This window comes from Ictidomys tridecemlineatus, chromosome 11, assembly GCF_052094955.1.
Source record: "Ictidomys tridecemlineatus isolate mIctTri1 chromosome 11, mIctTri1.hap1, whole genome shotgun sequence".
Lineage (NCBI taxonomy): Eukaryota > Metazoa > Chordata > Mammalia > Rodentia > Sciuridae > Ictidomys > Ictidomys tridecemlineatus.
In genome coordinates, this window is record NC_135487.1 from 20313609 (window position 1) to 20333364 (window position 19756).

At 52.4% G+C, this 19756-nt stretch overlaps 1 long non-coding RNA gene across 8 annotated transcripts; it reads left to right on the forward strand.

The window, feature by feature from the left end:
• The first annotated feature begins 10205 nt into the window (after positions 1-10205).
• On the forward strand, positions 10206-19503 carry LOC120890679 (uncharacterized). 8 transcript variants are annotated; one of them, XR_013427639.1, is made up of 7 exons: positions 10207-12305; positions 12402-12517; positions 12706-12834; positions 13008-13098; positions 15175-15347; positions 18718-18748; positions 18844-19503. It is a non-coding gene; the product is annotated as an uncharacterized LOC120890679 (long non-coding RNA). The 8 variants fall into 8 exon arrangements; XR_013427643.1 differs by having other exon boundaries at positions 10208-11631; positions 11764-12305; positions 12706-13098; XR_013427646.1 differs by having other exon boundaries at positions 10208-10537; positions 11578-12305; positions 12706-13098.
• The last annotated feature ends 253 nt before the right edge of the window (positions 19504-19756 follow it).

Below are 19756 nucleotides of genomic sequence, written 5' to 3' on the forward strand. Positions count from 1 at the left end.
GCCCCTCCAGGCTCCCAATGTCCTGTGTCCTTCACCAGATCCCTCTGTGTGCTATCTCCTGTCTCCACTGGCTTGGGGACCTGGAGGGTGGCACGGAGCCTTGGTCCCTGTGGTGGCCGCAGGGCTGGCTTCCATCAGTGCTGATCCGAGTGGTCCCACTACGCTGGCTGCGGGGTCCTGCACAACTGCCTGGCCTCCCGGAACCTCAGCTTGTGCAGCTGTAAGATGTGGTGAGAGTCGCATCTCCCAGGCCTGCACAGGGTGACGGGGTGACGTCAACATGGACGCACAGCTGGGGTCCAGCCATGAGCAGTGCGCACAGGCAGCGGCCGGGTGGGGCAGAACTCAGCCTCCCTCCCTCCCTTGCTCCCTTCCAGCCTCACCTTCACCTACCAGGGGCCCTGGCTCCACTTTCCTGGGGGTCCCTACCACCCATCTTTTCTGACCTTCGGAAGAGAGTTAATTAATGCTTCCTCCATATTCACATCTGAAGTTCTGGGCTTAATTAGCATATCCTACTGGTTGGGGACTTGGGCAGCACTGACACGGCCTCCCTGCCTTGGAGGGTACAGTGGCTTCTCCCAGCAGAACAAGCTGCCTAATTTGTGGGGCCCATTGAAAAATAAATACGTGGATCCCTTGTTTAAAAAGCTGGGTGAACGTGTTGTGAAACATACTACTATAGAAAACTGAAAATCCTCGCCTGGTTATGGGGCTTTTGATTTGCTGTTTTAATGTGGAATTGATAATTATCAGCATGAACTTTACCATTCATTTTTATGTTGTGCCACAGCAGTTTTCCATGCAAATAGAGGAGCGTTGAACTTGCAAGTTGAAGCGCAGCACATACTCAATTGGTGTTTCCTAGCTCGTTCGCGGTTGAGGCTTCATTCTTTCCAGAAAGACAGAAACTGCACAAAATGAACTTAACCTTGGCTTTGCATCTTGATGTGCATTTTTACCAACGCGCTGCTGCTTCCAGAGCAGGGGCGGATTCACGGTCCTCCCTGGCTGTTTGTTTCTTAGGATACATTCCTTGGAAATGTATCCTAAGAAACATTCTTCCGCCTTGGAGGAATGTTCTGCTTCAAGTGGAAAGAGTGGTCCACTGCCAGCGCCCCCACCTGCTCCATCCTGGATGTGACACATCATCTAGTCTTGTCCTCACTCTGAGCCTTGCTGAACTCACACTGATGGGGCTGCCGGGACCCTCGGTTAGCGGGCCATCGTGCCCACCCTGTGGGAACGGGGCAGCAAGAAGCAGCAGCTGCTCCGGCCCCTCTCTCCCTTAGCAGCCCTTCCTTCCTCCAAATCCTGCTCTGCTAATCCATGGGTGGGTTCTCTTTTTGCCCAACCAAAGCTCCCTAGCAAGAGTCCCGGCCTGGACTTCTTCTTATTGTCTAGGGATGGGGAAACATGAATTCCCACCAGACCCTCCTTGTGTCCCTCGGAGGCCTCATCTCTGAGCTCTGTGACGAGGAACTAGGTCCTGAATAGGGGAAGGCAACACAGTCCTGAGATCATGTTTCTTTGTTCTTAGAGACATAGGCTGCAAGGAGGGGAGGAATAAAAGAAGAGAGGGAAGAGGAGGGAAAAGGAAAGATGCTCTGAGCTGGGGACGGAGGCCCAGGGCTCTGAGACCTACCGCCAGTGCCGGAGTGACCCCGGGCTGGGAAAGTGGGCGACCCGGGAGACCAATAAGCCTGCAGACTCAGAGGTCAGCCTCAGGTCCCGGACGCCTGTGCACAGGGTGCTCTCCATGCAGTTCAGCTCTGGTAAAAATGTACTGATTTGTTCGAAGAAAAAGATCAAGTGCTGCCAAGCTCTACGAGACATGGGCACAGACTTGGGGAGACGGTGTGCGGTGGGGTCTCTGTGCACAGAGCCCTGGATCCTGCCACTATCCTGCCATCACGGGCTCTGTTGACCCCAGGGCTGGAGGTGGAATTGGGACTCATACTGGAGGCATCTGACTCTTACCCCTAAGGTATTCTTCCTCTCTCTAACCCTGACTCTAAGTTGCTGGGGCTCTTGGGAGGGAGCAGAGGGGAACTGGGCCCTGGCTGGGCTGAGCCTCTGCTGTAGCTGAAGATCATGTTGGCCTGAGAACAGCAAGGCCGAGGTCACAGGACCAGTGTGACCTCAGCAGCCCTAAGGCTCCTGCACCCCAGGGGACAGTTGTCCCTTGCAAAAGCCCCATCAGGGAGCCCTTGAGGTTGAGACAAACCAACCTGTCAGCTAGTCACAAGGCAGAGCTGTCCTTGGACTGTCCCTAATCACCTCTGGGGAAGCATCTAGAGGTGCCTGGGGACGCCTCACTGGATGGGCCCTGGAGGAGAGGGGTGGCCCTGTCCTGTCAAGACTGCAAGTCCTCACACTCCCAGAGGCTCTCACCTTCCAGTTCCCAGAGCAGGGTCCAGTTTCCCTCAGAAGCAGGAAAAACTCCCACTTTCTAGCTCGGTGACACACTTCACCTCCTGGATCCTGAACATCTACTAAGTGCCAGCCCCACCAGCAATGAAGCCATTGAAGTAAAGAAGAGGGGTTTCTAGTATCTGCTGTTTGGGATACTGCATCTCCTGGGGGCAGGAGAGTGCAGAAAAACAATTCCAGATGAGAATATGGACTTAACACAAGTGGGAAAGTCACAGCAGATGATAACTAGGTGGATAAATCATAAAACACTTTTTCTTAATCTTTAAATCTCTTTAGAAGACAATGACTCTTTATAAAGCAAAATTAGTGGTGATGTATTTTGGGGTTTACAACAAATTTGGAAGCAAAATGCACCAGAGAATAGCACAGAGGCCTGGAAGGGAGGAGAGCAAGCGTCCTGTTCTAAGGTTCTCACGCTGTGTGTGGAGTTGTGGGATTCGCCCAGCTGCTTCGCCCCGTGCCCTCCCACCTCAATTTGCCAGGGCATGAAACAATAGTGTTAAAGAGTGTGTTAACGGGGCCTTGAGAAAGTGCGGATCCACACCTGTGCATGGGGCAAAGATCCATATAAATTTTAAAAATCACAATCTCCTTGATAACGGCCCTGTCCAAGATGGGCAGCCCAGAAGTAACTGAGAAGATGATTTATCACCTGTGTGACTGGAAAAGGGGAGGGGTGGCTTTGGAACCACGTTGCTTCTACTTGGGGTTTTGATGAATGAAGAGGAGTTTTCCCATTGGATGAGACGGGAAAGTGCCCTTAGAACAATAATCACAGTGTGTGTCAAAGGACGGAGCAGCAGGGAGTGCCCAGGGGTGGAAGGGTCATGTGGAATGAGAGGGGAGGGGGTCAGGGTCAGGTCTAGAAGGACCTTGAATATCAGGCTCATGAGTCTCTGGCCTTTGGCTCCGCGGGGTTAGTTTCCCGCCGTCTGTCCTTGGCGCTGTGAGTGTTTGGAAGATCAAAACCCCAAGAAGCCTTAGGGTTGGGCTTCTGGGGACAAAATCCTTGAATGTCAGTTCTGGACAAATTAATCGCCCGCAGCCCCGCCCTGTGAGAAATGTTAAAGGGAAATAACACCAGATGGCAACATGGACGGCTGCTACCTTAAGAAACCAGAAAAAGAGAATAAATTAATTTTAAAATTAGCCAAAGAAAGGAAGTAATTAGGATCAGGGAGACCATCAAGGTAATTCCCAGGACCTCTGTGGAGTCCACTGGGAAATAGTGCTTTTCTCCACTACCCCACCCCCACCAAGTCAGCACCTCTGGAACCCAGTGACCTGTCCCAGCCTCCGGGGTCCCCAGGGCCGAGCCAGAGGGAGGGTGCAGGAGGTGGGGTAGGGATCTGAACTCTGGAAAGGGCCAGGTTTAGAGAAACATAGGGTTCTGGAAAATAACCATCAGGAAACTTGCTCTGGAGTGGATGAGTTGGTGGAAATTGCACAGCGTGTGTCCAGGATGGGGGTCGGTCAGCTGACTGCACGAGGGTCAACGGCTCATCCAGTGCCGCACACAGCGGACCTGGGGGAGGAGAGACTTCGTGAGCTTCCATGTTCTGGGTGTCGCCTGTGCAGATGGAGATGTCTGCGGCCCGATGTTGCCTTTATGAAATATTTGGTGGTGGGTGGCGTGCTGAACCTCTCTGAGCCTGTTTTCTTTTCTGTAAAACCTCATCGGAGGGTCTCTGTGGGTATTACATAAAAAGTATGCATGGGGAGCCCCTTGTACAGAGCTGGGCAGGCAGCAGAAAACCAAGGAGTGAAGTAATCGACGAGGAGAGGGTTTCCATGGACGGGCAGGAGCCTCTTCTGTCTGTCTTGCTGCTGTTCTCTGGGCCTGCCCTGGTCCAGCACATAGTAGGTGCTCAGGAAATGGACTGGAGACCCTCAGATGGTGGGGCCCACACAGCTGAGTTGACTGATGTTTTCTGCTTTGCAAAACTGACCTGCGCCCTGCAGGCTGAAGGCCCCTGCAGCAGCTGCACGTGCTTCTAGGGAGCTGTGTGGAACTGACATCCCATGGGTCCCCGCGGCGTTGTCCCTTCTGCCTGTGGTCTGCAGGGTCCTCTGCTCCATTGGTGGAGCCTCCCAGAACCGGCCCCATGCTCCTCTGCCCAAAAGGACAGCAACTGTACCTCGTGGCCTTGGAGGAACAGCCCGTGGGCACCCTCCCTCCTCCCCCTTCTTCCTCTTTACTTGGATCCTTGAAGCACCTTGTTATCGGCTCTTGTGATTTAATGGGCTTGAGGGGCCCTGATGGAGCTGGTGGCAGAATGTCAGGGAGTCAAGGTCTCCGCGCCTTTGCTCAAGTTTTTATCAGCACAATTTCATGTGGCTTGGAGCCCCGGACACCAATGACTAGAGAAATTTGAAAACCACGTGACATCCCGGGGCCCCGCGGGAGCAATGGAAGTCACCCCCTCCACACCGCCGCGCCCTGGCCAGGAAGGGACCTTCTTGGCCTTCCTGGCTGTGCTCCGAGGACCTGGCTCATTTCATGTGCACTTCTCCATAATTGCTGTCACAGAATCGAAGGCAATTTTCCTGAGATGAGAGTTAAATGGCCCAGCGCACTCTCCCCAGAAGCCGCGTCGTCCCTACTTCAGGGAGGCACAAGGAGGCAGAGCCCGGCAGGAAGCGCCCATCGAGGCTGATCCCGGACTGGGGCTGTTCCCGCCCCCACCTGAATCTGAGTGTGCCTTTCCTTTTTTAATTAAAAAAAAATAATAATACAAGTGCATTGTAAACATTCACACTACGGGAAAGTAGATCAAGAATAAAATGAGGGACTTGACTGTTGACTAAGACAGATTAACAGGGAGGGACTGGATTTTTTTCCTGCCACCTAAAAGGACGGAAAAAAAAAATAGGCAAAATACACAAAGCAGTAGCTCAGGGGTAGGTGTGATCTTAGCACGTGTGAGAAGCCCTGGGTTCAATCCCCAGTGCTGAAGAAGAACTAAAACCAAATAAAGACAGCAACGGTTTGCAGGAGCCGGGCAGTGAGCAAGATCCGTGTGCGCCTTCCCCACCCCGCAGGCTTCCAGCAGCATGCGGTATGGGGAGGGGGTTCCAGAAGAGCAGTGGGCTGAGCAGAGACAGAGCTGAGCGTCCAGGGCACCCACACACCTGAAGTTCACAGGACACAGCTCTGGCGAGGAGAAAGGGTGGGCAGGGTGGGGAGGCATTCAGAGATCTGTGGGGCCTTTGCCAGTGCTTGGCTGAGTTCTAATCAGGGCATATATTCGAGAACTCTACCTGTGCCCAGGGGCAAATGTCAGGGCTGGAATAGCATCTGTCTCCACATGCCAGATAGGGACGTCTTGCAACTCATATAACACTGAGTGGAATTCACCCAGGATCTTGCCTCAGGAATGGGGCAGAGTTTTCCCCAGACTGAACACCTGTCCTCTGGGCCTGCCTAACTCTGCTTAGGCAAGACCCGAGAGGGTTAAACCATTTTAAAGTAATTTAACTGCATTCCAGAACGAAGCACGGGAGTACATATAGGAATATAGAAATATCCAGCCCCTGAGAGGGTGTGACTCACAATGAGATGCCCAACCAAAAATCACCTGGCATGTAGACAATCAGGAAAAGATGAACCAGGACCCATGAGGAGGAGATGACCAATCAACTGAGACTAATCCATAAATGACACAGACCAGTAAAGGCCCAGAAGATTCCAATACCACTATCATCTCTCTTAATATAAATGACATTTATGGAAATCTCCACCCAAAGAAGAATACACAGTCTTCTCAGGTACACATGGAACAGTCACCTAGATAAACCATACCAAGGGCCACGGGATCTCACTGTGCTGCCCAGACTGGCCTTGGACTCCTGGGTTCCAGTGATCCTCCTGCCTTCTGCTCCCAAGTAGTTGGGACTACAGGTGCATGCCATCTTTCCTAACTAAAACAAATTTTAACAAAGTTTAAAAAAAAAACAAATTATGCAATGTATGTTATCTGACTTTAATGAAATTAAAATAGAAACTGATAATAGATATATGTCTGAAAAATTCCCTTAGAAACTTTAGAATTTAGCAACGTATTTCCAAATAACCCAAGGATCAAAAGTGGGGAAGCCTCAGGAAAATAAAAAATAATCTTGAACTCAGTGAAAATGAAACTAGAACACATCAAAATTGCAGGGTGCAGCTAAGGCAGTGTTTAGAGGAGGATTCATAGTATTGAATATAGAGACTGAAAAGAAAGATCTGAAAATCAATAACCTTACAAAAATTAGAGAATGAGAACAAATTAAACCTAAAGCAGGTGGAAGGAAATAACACAAATTAAAGCATAAATAAATGAAAATGAAAACAGGTAATTAGTAAAATCAATAAAACCAAAAGCTGGTTCTTGGCAAAGAAAAATAAAATTGGTAAATTTCTCATTAGACCAATGGGAGAGGGATGGAGAAGAGAAAGAAAAAACACAAATCCACCAATATGAGTCTTAAGCCCAGAGACATCACGAGTATAAGAAATTGTTTGAAAAACTCTATGTGCATAGATTCAATAACTTACACACAGTGGGCTAATTCCCTGAACTAGACTAGTACAACTCATTCAAGAAATAGATGTATATTTTTTTATATTTGTATGAATAAATTAAGAAAATAAATAAAATTTAAAAAGAAATATATAATCTGAATAACTCTATATAGATTAAAGAAAGATCAATGTCAGTCACCACATTAACAAATGTAAAACAAAAAAAAGGTCATTTAAGCAGCAAAGAATTATCAGAAATTTAAGAAAAATCCCAATAACAATGGTATAAACACATGAATTGCTTGAGGATAATTCTGATACGTGGCTCACGTAAATCTTGTAATGGAATACTACTTGGTGGTGTAAAGGAGTGAACTCTTAATACTTCCATCAACGTGGCTGAATAGCTCACTAATGATACTGAATGGAAGGAGACAGATGGAAAAGCACATGTATTGTAGGTGTTCGTTGATATTAAATTGTAGAAAATGTGAACAAACATGTAATGACAGAAAGCAGGTCAGGGCTTCCTTGGGCATGGAGAACAGGAGGGAGGGACACCAAGGGGCAGGAGGAAGCTACCGCTGGTGACAGATATGTTCACTATCTTGACTGTGGTGATGGCGGGTTTCTGGGTACGCATTTATGTGAAAAGATTTCCAATTTGATACTTTAACTATGCTCAGTGTGTTGCATTTGAGGCAGGAGGATCGCAAGTTCGAGGCCAGCCTCAGCAACTTAGCATGACCCTAAGTGACTTAGTGAATCCCTGTCTCAAAATAAAAAATAAAATAAAAAGGGCTAAGGATGGGGCTCGGCTCAGCACCCCTGAGTTCCATCACTTGAACCAAAAAAAAAAAAAAAAATACAGAGCAAGCACAGCTCTGTGTGTGTGTGTGTGTGTGTGTGTGTGTGTTGAGTCTATAAAGATCACATACCACACTGATAACATTATTCCAAGGGGGAGACTGAACATCGGGGGTGATTGTGCAGGACAGAACAGAGGCGCTGTTCAATAAGATCCTTGAAGGAAACAACTAAAGCATTGTATTCTTTCTACTCCCCAGATGAAGCCCTGTAAATAACAACAAAAATATCAATCCTGACTGAGCTCACTCTTCTTTCTGCTCAAACAAGCATTTTGGATACATTGGATCAACCTGCCCTCTATGAACCCTGGGAGGTAGGTATTGTTATTGCTTTTTTTTTGGTACTAGGGATTGAACTCAGAGGCATTGGGCCACTGAGCCACGTCCCCAGCCCTACTTTGTATTTTATTTAGAGACAGGGTCTCACTGAGTTGTTTAGTGCCTCCATTTTTGCTGAGGCTGGTTTGAACTCACAATCCTCCTGCCTCAGCCTCCCAAGCAGCTGAGTGTTATTACTTTTTAAAGACGAACGAATAAGGCTCAGAGATGTGGAGTGATCCACCTGTTTTTATACTCCCTGCAGAGATCCGAACCCAATTCTTTGATTCCAAAGCCCATACTCCCCGGCCCATATATATATATATCTCCAAAATTTTATTTCTTTTCAAAAATGGGCTCCTACTTACAGTGCGGGCTTCTTCCCAGTGCTGCTTCACTCATGTGCCCATGTGAGGCCGCTCTCACGGGCTGCCTGGGATTCTGTTGCCATAGGCACCATCATTTATTTAGTGAGCTCCCTATAGGTGCATTTGGTTGCTTTTGTTTTTCTGCTATTACAACAGTGTCTCAATAAGCTTATCCTGCGTTTCCTTCATTCATTTAAAGTTATTTTTAACGACGCAAGCGCTGCACCCAGACGTTCTCATTGTTTCACATTTGAGAATTCAGACAAAGGAACAGCGCCTCTGTTCTGTCCTCCACAATCACTGCGATGTTCAGTCTCCCGGCTTGGAATAGTGTTATCAATGTGGTATGTGATCTTTATAGACTCAACACACACACACACACACACACACACACACACACACACACACACACACCTGTGCTTGCTCTGTATTTTTTTTTTTTTTTGGTACAAGTGATAGAACTCAGGGGTGCTTGACCACCAAGCCCCATCCTCAGCCCTTTTTATTTTATTTTATTTTTTGTTTTGAGACAGGGACTCATTAAGTCACCTAGAGTCTTGTGAAGTTGCTGAGGCTGGCCTCAAACTTGCGATTCTCCTGCCTAAGCCTCCGGAGCTGCTGCGATCACAGGCATGTACCACTGTGCCCTGCTGCTCTGTGTGTTTACAGAAGCACAAATGGCGTGGTATTGTGCTGTGGGTGTTGTTTTGTATCTTATCATTTAAAGTCCCTGACCCCCTTCAGTGTACAGACAGAGCTGCTGCAGTTTGGCTCACAAGGCCAAAGTGTCATGTTTGCCCCCACACCCCCCACCCTTGATTCCCCCTCTTCTTTCTTTCCTTTCCTATTCCTACTTAGGGATATTCAGGTTGTTTCCATTTTTTTTTTTCTATGAAGGTACTGCATTCAACATTGTGCTGTGCACACGAGAATTTTTCTTGAGCCTGCCTGCCCACGAGTGAGGTGGCTGGGTTGAAGGGTTTGCCAGACGTGGCTTGTCTGTGGCCACGGGAGGCTTGGGAGGGTGGGTTGGTGGGTCCCAGACTGCACCGAAAGCCAGCCCTGGGTAAAATGGGAGGGATCTTCTCTTTATCCAGTAGCAGCCATTTGAGCAGAAGCACGGGAAGGGCCCTGGGGGCCACCTGTGGGCTCAGCCCTGCACATCATTTGACCTCCTTCCCTCTCCCCCCTCGTGCTGACCCGCGATGGCTGACGCACTGCCAGGAGTCCCACAGGAAGGCTGGGGGATATGCAACAAACTGCCCCCAAACCTGCCTGTGGCCAGGGGGACCTGAAGTGGCAGGGCCCAGGGGGAGACATACTTGCACCAGCTCTCAGGGCTGTGACGGTGGGACCCATAAGTGGGCTTCCTGGGGTGGTCAGGGAAGGTTCCTGGGCTGGGTCTAGAGGATGAGTGGGATGCACCCAGGAGGAACAGGCTTTAAGGGTGAGCCTTGGCACACCTGGCAGAATTTCTACTTCCTTTTGCTTTATTTTTCTAGTAAGAGCCCGTCTTCCCCTTGGTGAAAACTTCCCACTGTCTTCCCCTGATTGTGGGAACTCACTTCCTGACCCCGCCTCACCCCAGCCAGCCCAGGGGTGGAGGCGTGACCCGGGCTCGGCCAATCAGGCTACTGGATCACACTCTGGGCCGCAGGGATTGGTTCAGAGTTGGGCCAATCAAAATCTTCCCTGGTACTTTCTGCAGGAGCTAACGGGAGCAGCTCTTGGCTTTGAGATGATGAAGCCCGGAAGAGCTGCTTGGGGCCACCTTCCCTGTTCTCATGGGGGTGCTGAGAGAAACAGGCCACTTTGCAGACAGGAAGCAGAAGTGAGCAGAGGTGAGCTCAGTTCCTGCAATTCTTTCTTTCTTTTCTTTTCTTTACTTTTTTTTTCTTTTTTCTGTCTCAAGCTCATCCCTGGGCCTGGGAGACCTGTCAGGGAAGAAGTCCAGTCTCACAGGGGGTGGCAAAGAGCAGCCCCGACACCAACCCCTGGGTGTCCAGAGGAGACCTCACTCGGGACATCAGAGCAGGCGGGTAGGTTACTGCTTACACACAGCCCAGATCCCTTGTCCCAGGTCCCCCAGGGCAAAGGGATGGGGTGCAGGCAGCCGGCAGGGGTGGAGCTGTGGAACCAGGCCGAAGGTTCGAGAAGCGACGAGTCAGCAGCGAACATCATAACAGGCACCCAGCAAGCTCATTCCCTTTCTGCAAGGAGCAGGAAGTCGCTCCGGGGTTTGGACCCACACCAGGCCTTTCGCCTGCCGACAGCTCCCGTGGTTTCTCCCCAACATGCAGAGAGATGGAGCCCCTTGTTTTGAGCTCGCCGGGCCAGGGTGGCGGGGTTGCTACGCTCAGTCCAAGATGATCCAAATAGCGAGGCTGGCCGTCTTTCCATTCCGTCTGATGGCCTGCACAGGGGTCCACGGACGTCCCACTAGAGTGTGGCGATGGATTTTAGAGTCCCAGGTCCACAGAAAGCTGTCCTTAATATACCTATGAACCACCCCCCGTCCCTGACCAGAGACCCAGCCATCAGGTGTCCCCAGAGCTGGCAAAACCACGGCACAAACAGTCCTTAGGAATAGTGTCCAAGACCAGGGTGATGGCTTCCAGTTTGGCCCCACATGGAGGGTGGCTGGCCAGCAGGGTCAGGAGGCGGTCCCCCTTACTTCGAGGAATACCTGCAGACAGAGGCTACCTCCCTCCCCAGAGGCTGTGATCAGCAACAGAAACCTGGGGTTAATGGTGTCCTTGTCCTGGGGGATGACCAGGTCCCAAGGGCGGGGCTGCTAACACATCCTGCAGCGCTGCCTCTAGCGCCACCTGCTGTTCAGGTCTGGGGGTGCCTTCCACAGACCTGGCCAAGGGGTGCAGAAGGCTCAACAGTTTCCCCCAGTGCTGGGGAGTGGAGTGAGCGGGCTTTCCTCCTTAGCTGGGTGGGGTGGTGGGGCAGTGCAAGAAGTTTCTTTCCAGTCTCAGAGGTAAGTCTCTGAGTCACAACCCATGCACGTTGCTCCCGGAATTTGAATTGGGTGGCTGGTCCCTGTCAGGAAGTCTGATCCCTCTTTTTACAGATAGGAAACCTGAAGCTCAGAGAGATCGGTAACTTGCCTAGAGTTGCACAGCAAGTGAGTGGCAGGGCCGGGATTTGGACCCACACCAGGCCTTTCGCCTGCGCCGATGGCTGTTGGTCTCTCCTCACGGGAGGCTCCTTCCCCGTCTCAGGACCATCTGTGTCCTTATTTTTGTTCCATCTGTAGGCTGATCTCCAGGACTGCCTGGGACTGTGGGTGTGGGCAGCTGCTGACCCAGGCTCCCTGGGCCTGCTTCCTGCTGCTGATGTTTATCCACCAACTCAACCTGGCAAGGCCTGGGGGCAGGTCCTGGACCACCCGGGCCAGTTGCCAACTCTGGAACTCAGGGGGTCCTGGGGATGCAGGAGTGGCTGTGTTCTGTCCTTCCCGTCCCCGGCCAGCGCCCAGCTCACCTGTGCCATCTCTGTGGCCTCCTGAATGCCCCCACTGGAGTCCTCCAGCCTCCCTGCCTCCCTCCTCCATTCTTAATCAAATGGTGGGGTGGGGTGACCTGCTCACCGCTCAGGGTGCACCCCCATCACCTAAGCCAGATGGCCTTTGGCCCTGGAGCCTGGCACGGCCCGCGTCATTGAGTGGGATATGAAGCTTGTGCTCTGACTTCAGGGAAACTGTTCTTTCTTCCCTTCAGCAGCTGCCGGAAGAGACTTTCTCCCTGCTGAGTAGCAGGATGTGGGGAGGTGACCGGTGGAGAACCTGGGTCATTGGAGGTGCGGGTGGAATAGGGTGGGAGGTGGGGGTGGGAAGAGAAGGGGCGAGGCATGGATGATCCTCTAGGGAGCCTGAGCGTTAAATTGGCATCCCAGAAGCCAGAGCAGGGAGATGGAGAGAACCTGCATCTCCCTTGACATTTGAGCCACTGGGTCAAGCCACACCTGATACCCACCGTATGAGTCTGAATCTCTTTCGGAAACAAAATCAGGTAATTTGAGGAGCGTTTAATGAACAATTCATAAAGGTGGGGCGGGGTGAATGCTGAGCACCCCAGGGCCAGTAATAGAGGCGCTGCTACTCCTCTTGGGTCTGAAAATGGTGAGGGGAAGGAGCAGGCATTAGGCCTGGAGAGAGGAGCAGGTGGAAAGGGTGCTCAGCCCTTGGTGGCCCCCGCAGGGACACGAGCCATGAAGAAGCAAGAGGTGTTCGCAGGCGGAATCCACGAGGGCCATCCTCTGGGCGCAGAGGCTCTGGGTGAACTGATGGAGACCACCCAGAATGTTCCCTGGTCGGTCGGTCTCCAGCGTATGTTCCCTTGACCGTTGGAGAGGCCGGGCGAGTGGCCCTTCTTCTTGCCCCATGAGGGACCAACTGCCACAACCCGAGGCCCGGTCCCAACCCCATGTCTTTTCTCAGCCTCGACCCTTCCCTCACCTCTGGACCTCTTCTCTCCCTGACCTTCTCCCTCCCCTCCTTAGGGTTCCTAACCCAGAAACTGAAGAGAAAAAAGCAGAAGAGCACAACTAAAAGATGCCTGGCTCAGCTCCATGTTCCTCTGCTTACCTTGCTGTGAGTCCTTGGGCAAGTGGCCTACCCTCTCTGAGCCTCAGTTTCCTGCTCCATCACCTGCCAGGCACCCCCCTTCCTCCCAGACCTCTGTGCTCAGCAAGGCATGCTGGGAACAGCCCTGACCTACCTTGACCTCTGGTTTGCCGTTTGTCCTTGGGCAGATCTCTACCTTCCCCAGCCTCAGTTTCCTCATCTGTAACCTCAGGGTCTATGTTGGGGGGTTTCCAAGGCCCCCCGTAACCCCCTTTCTCTCTGGCTCTTCTGTGACTCTCTGACTCTCAGCTGCTCAGCTCGACACGCAGCCTGGTGGCTTCCTCCAGCCGGGAGGGGAGTCACTGAGGGAGCGGGCTGGCGGCTCGGCAGGGCCTGGCACGTCTGCCGTTTGTGTTTAATTACTCTGGCAACTGTTTACTGCCTTCTCGATTTCCTGAGCAAACAGCCTCATTATTTGGAGTAATTTTCTGGCACTCGCATAAGTTGTGAGGAATGGAAGCTTCGGGGCTTGTCCCTGATCCATCCCCCACAGGGACACCAGGACCCTACGGCTCTGGGTCCCTGGGCCCCTCTGACCTCTGCAGGTTTGCTCAGTCTGTAGGCTGAGGCTCTGCTGCCTAGTGGTTAGGGCTGAGCCTCGGAGCACAGTAGCCCAGGTTTACCACTGTGCAACCTCGGGCGAGCTCCTCTGCTCTGGGAGCCTCAGTTTCCTCATCTGTGAAAGGGTCTTCCCAGTTCCTCTCCCTCCTCAGGCACTGGCCTCCTCCATTTTTACCTGGTGGCACTGGGGGCTCCCACAGTCTTTCTTGATCTTGTCCCTCTCCTGGTCATTATTATTTAGTTTAAATTTGGATTCTGACTAACGCTGGGCTGGTCCTGGATCCAGCTCGCAGACCCTTGAAAGGTTGGTCTGGACCCCTGCTCCACTGTCCCTTCCTGCTGTGGTCTGGGTGTTTGGGCTCCGCCTCACCCCACCTCTGGAAGCTTCCGGTGGGGCCTTGGGCACCCTCTTGCTCACCTGCCTTGTGTCGCGTTCCACGACTGCACACTCAGGGTCCCTCCAGGTGGACCCGGCTGCACAAAATAACCACACAGAGACACAGAAATAGCTTTTCCTTTGGGTTCTGTGGCAGCTCCTCCACCTTAGAGGTCCGTGGACAGAGAGTGAGGAGCACGTGCTGAGCCCTTTTACTGGGGAGAAGCCATTCAAATGAGGCAGGGGTGGGATTACAGAGGAACAGGTGAGCGTAGCCCAACCCCTCTGGGTGCCACCTGCTCCTAGGGCCACGCCTTGCTATCCCATCCAGGGAAAAGCCCGCGTCAGGGCACGACTGAGCCAGACTACAGTGATCTTTCAGGTCCCCGTGGTGCTTCAGGACTTAAAGGCGTGTCATTGGAGTGGCCCCCCACAGCCTTGGCCCACCACCCCAAGCTCCTCTTGCTGATTTTACCTTTCCCTTCCCTCTCCAAACCGGGTACCCCTGGGAACCGACTCCCCCACTCTGCAGGGTGGACCCTTCATTTCAGTTCAACTTGGCCATTCAGCCTGCCCGCCAGACCCTGCGCCAGGCCCACTTGCCACCCACCTCCCACTGGGTGCCCAGCAGAGCCACCTTTTGTGCCTGCCCGAAGCCCTGAACCTGGGGCTAGAAAGCCAAATGCAGACCTCCCTGAGGAGGGAAGAGTTTGGCCCCAGCTCCCCGACACCTGGGGCAGGACTGGCCAGCAGCCAGGCTCTGCAGCCAGGGGCCTGGGCCTGCTTTCCTCTGGTGTGGCAGGTCTTGGAGTCTTGCCCCTTGAGACTGAGGAAGCCCTGGGTCCTTGGACTCACCCCGGCCACTCTCTGCAGGAAGCACCACTGTCCTCCCTCAGCCTAGCCAGGGCTTTCTTGGTGTGGTGGACTTTAAGGCCTGGCCCCAGACTCCTCCCACCTGATTTGCATACCACAACATGCAACTTTGTAACACCAAGTATCTACTTGTGTCCCTCTTGAATCTGGATAGCCTGTGGCTTGCTTTCACCACAGGCTTCAGGAAAAGACATTTTGTCCTCTTGGAATGTTGACCAAGACCCCCTCATTAGGACCCTGCTGCATCTGGTGGAGGACAAGGGGCAGGGAGAACTGAAGCCTCTGGTCACCAGCCAGCTGTGAGTGAGGCTCCCTGACTTTCTGGACCAGACTGACTGCAGCACAAGAGTAGGTCCATGTGGGACCAGCAGAGAACCATCTCACAACTGTAGTGTCATAAGAAAGGGTAAGTCTGTGTTGTTTCTAAGCTTCTAAGTTTGGGTTGACTTGTCACATAACCATGGTTAACTACAACACTCAATATTGGTGAGATTTTTCAAGAAAAAAAAAATTTCCTGAGAATTTTAAGATGGAAGCCAAGAGTCAAACAACTTTGAATATCATTTTGTATCTTAGGTTGGTATTCTGGGTATCTTTCATACAAATCTCCCAAAATTTAGTAGTGTGAAATAGAAACCAGTCTATGTGTCAGGACTTTGGATGTAGTAGGATGATTGGATCTCTATTCCACAAAATCTGGGACCTCAGATGGAAAACTCTTAATGGCCAACAGTGACATGAATAGTAGGGAGTTGGAAGCATCCAGAGAATTCTTCATTCATGCGCCTGGTGCTGAGAGGATGACTTTGAAGGCTGGACTTGGCTGAGAATGCCGAGACCTGTGCCTCCTCATGCGGCTTGGGCTTCCTCACAGCATGGCAGCCTTGGGAGGAAGGCAGGAAGTGACATGGCCTCCACCACACACTATTGTCAATGAGTCCCAGTTCTACATTCAAGGGGTAGAAGTAGACTCCACCTCTCTATGGAGGAGGACAAATCGAAGAATTTGAGATAATGGTGGAGAATCTCGCTGTCGCAGGAAGCTGGTAAAGATCATCCCTGCATTCTAGCTGCATGTCTGCAGTGGACCTGCCCAGCCCCATCTATCTCTTCACTGGCCTGTTCCCTCTGCCCTAGAACACAGTGAGGACTGCTCTCTGTGAACCCCAGACTGTCAGGACTAGGCACATGTGAAAGTTTCCTCTTCTTCAAAAAGTAGTGCTTGGGGATGGAGCTGGTCAGCTTCATTTAGAGCAGCGTGTCCTCAGGAAAACCTGGGCTTGCAACCGCATGTCACAGGCCACCAGAAAGGCTTTGCCCCTGCACTGGAGGCCTGACCAAGTGGCCACTGTGAGTTTGTCCTTGGCCACCTCACAGGAGGAAGAGTCTGAGACTCTTGGAGGGTGTTACTTCGGGGCATGAACTTAGGTGGCCCCCGTCTGACCCAGGTAGATTCATCTGGAGTGTCCAGCTGATTTCTGGGGGAGGGGGATGGGCTTAGAGCTCCTAGAGCAGGTCTCCAGCTTTGCCACAGATCTGGACTAAGAAGGGGATGGATGGGAAGTCGAACCCTGATGTGGGTGAGGGTGCATTTGTGATAGATGCGTGGTCACAGGGCTCCTTGCCTGCCCTGGAGACACGGCTCCATGCAGACCTGCAGCTCTCTCCCTTGCTGCCTGGGTCTCAGGTGTTTCTGGGCATGTGACTTGGCAATGAGAGGGGAGGACTGTAGGTAGGACACCAGGCCGGGTCTGGCTGGCCTCCCTGGACATTTGGCTTTGCAAGGGCTCAGTGCAGGTAGCGTGGCCTTCACGGCCTCCGCTGCCTACTGTCTGCACCCCGCTCAGGAGCCCTGGGCCTACACTTAGACATAAATCTCCGCTCGGCTGTGCAAGAGCTGTAGCAACGGCTGCTGGTGTCGCCCAGCACCTGGACTGGGCCAGGGGACAGAGGGTGGGCAGGACAAGGTTCTGACTGTTAGGGAGCCAATGGTCTGGTGTGGAGTGGTGGAAGACAGGGGGTAGAGGAGCCCCTGACCAAACCTGGCCAGTCAGAAAAATGTCCCTAGACCTCAAGGCCTCTGTGAATTGCTTCTTGAGTTGTAAGGTGCCCTGTCTGGTGACATGTGACAGGGGAACAAGGAGTTGGGGTGGAGATACCTGGTGAGGAGAAGCTGAGACTCAAAGATGAAAAGGAAGTGAGAGGAGGGCAGGAAAAGACATGCTAACTAAAGGGAACTGCATATGCAAAGGTCCTGTGACAGAAAGGGGCTTGGGGGAACTCAAGGGAGAAACAGCAGAGAGCAGGGAAGAGAGAAGAGAGAACTGCAGAGGTGGGCAGGGGATAGATCACATGGACCTGGTGCCATGGAGAAACATCTGCACTTGATCTTGGGGCAAGTAGAAGCCACACAGGGGGCCCAGAGGGGAGGGGCATGACCAATTCATATTCAATAACATACTCTGAGCCCAGAGCTTAGCATAAGGCCTGGCATACAGGTGGTGCTCAATGAGTGCTTGCTGATGGTGACTTACCATAAAGGATGGTAAAAAAACTCTAGTTAAGATAATACTGACTCTCCCTGGGCAGACCATGTGACAAGAGTGTCCATTTGCTGCAAGGGGAGGAGCTGGCACCTGTCTGTGATTGGGCACAGACTTCTCTCTGGTCAGCTCATGTGAGATGAGGACCAGGAGAAGGTACATAGGGGTCCCCAGTGAGGACCAGGAGGAGGTTCACATCTGTCCCCAGCAAAGCCCAGGACGAGGGCACAGATGAGGCTGTTTTCACAGTGAGACAGGCCCCCAGCCAGCCGCTCCCACCTGGTGCTCATCACCAAGGGGCGGGCTCCCCACTCCAGGGCACTCGGGGAAACATTTCCGCCTGGAAATCAGTGGAAAGAATCAGCAGCTAAATAGGAGGACGGACGCGTCACGTGGGCAGAACTAGACCGCAGCTGAGCACGGGCATCGAAACTCAGTAGACCTGCAAGTCGAGAAGGAGGCGGGGACCAGCCAGCGGACAGGAGGGACCCTGGGAGCCCGGAGCTGCTGCGGGCTGAGCACCTCCTAGCGCAGGCGGTTCCAGAGGCCCCTGCAGCGGGGGTGAGGCTGGTTGGCTCCTCCCCTGGCCCCACCCCTCCTGGCTGCTCCCAGGCTTGCAGTGCGGTCCCCCAACACCTTCCCTGTTCGGGGGCCGCCCAGGCCCACCCTCCTCTCCATGCTCCGTGCGCAGCCCATCCCGGGAAGTCAGCCTGGTGACCCCAGGCCCCACCGTCCCAGGACGCTGAGCTGGCCACCCTCCCCTGGACCACAGGTGGTCACAGCGCGCAAGCCCAGGGCTGTCTCTTCCCGATTTTGCAGGGAGGGCAGGCTGGGAGCCAGAAGTCACCCAGGCGCTGCAGTTGAACGGAACTTGGCAAAACCTTTCAGTCCTTTGCAAGGCCAGGGGCTTAGGGCAGAGCTGGTCTATATACGGGACAGGAAAGGGGTCCCCAGAGGCAAGCAGCATGCCTGAGCTGGTTTGAAGGACCGAGAACAGCACCTAAGTGCTTCTCCGTGCAGGCCTGCCTGGCCCTCTCCCTTCCTTTTGAGGCAAATGGGGATGTCAGGATGGACGATTGCAGAGCAAATGGATCTATAACTAAGAGCTAATTGGGTGGGACAGAGCTGAGTGTCCCAGCAGCCAGAGAGGAGGGAGAGAAAACAGCCTGGCACAAGGACAGCCTCACCAGGCCAGGGGTTCTTGTTACTAACATCGATCCTTTCCCTTCACAGAAGCGATGTGTCCTGACTGTGAAGCTAAATAGTAAGTATGAGAGCGTGTAAGTCACCACGTTCCTGCCTCCCAAAGGCAGCAGCTGTGTCTGTCTTTTTCATCCATTCTTCTGTCTACCCACGTAGGTTTCATTTTCACCAAACAGTCAGGGTGAGTGAGGCTCTGGTGCCGTAACAAGCAAGTCCCGAAGAACTGACACAGGCTTTTCTTGCTCTCCCAACTTGTCTGCTGCAGTCAGCAGGGGGACTCATCACGGACTCCCAGGCTTCCCTGTCTTAAGATGCCAACATCTCAACATGTGCTTCTATAATTCCTGTGACAGGAGCATTAAGGTGACTCTCAAACGCCCCCTCCTGGAAGGGACACTCATCACCTCTATCCATCTCTCTCTCCCTGACCAACTTAAGCGTCCTGGCTACCTTTGAGATCTAGACCAAGGGACGTGCTATTGTCCTGTGGCCCTGAAGAAGGACTGATCATTGGCGACCCCAGCTGTGTCCTCCGCGTGGTCAGATGCAGACCTAAGACTTTATGACCTCGTGTTCCAGGCTGCCCTGTTTCACCTCCTGATGTGTTCTTAGAAACTATTCATTTTATTATTGCTCCATGATTTATGCAACTTGTCTTCTATTTATATAATCTGGATGGAGTCACTTTTTGCTATCACAAATGACACTGCAATTAATATTTTATTCTTTAATTATCCTCCAAATTTATATTTTGGTTAGAAGAGTCTCTCATAAGGAGACGTTAGTGAAGTAGAATAAAACTACAATTGCCTCCTATGGAGTGAGTGATCTTCCTGGCTAAGGGGCAGGCATGAGTAATCGGGCCACTTGTGCTCCGGAGTCACCAGGAGCAGCCTCACAGAGGTGCTCCTGGCTAGGGAGGGGTACCTGGGATTTGGGGTCAGGACCGTCTCTTCCCTTGGACCCCAGGTGTGGTCAGCCAGGCCAGCTACCTGTGTCTCTGTCTGTGGAATGAGATCCACGATGGTCCCTGTCCTACTCACTCGCAGGAAGTGGGGTCTGAGGGGCT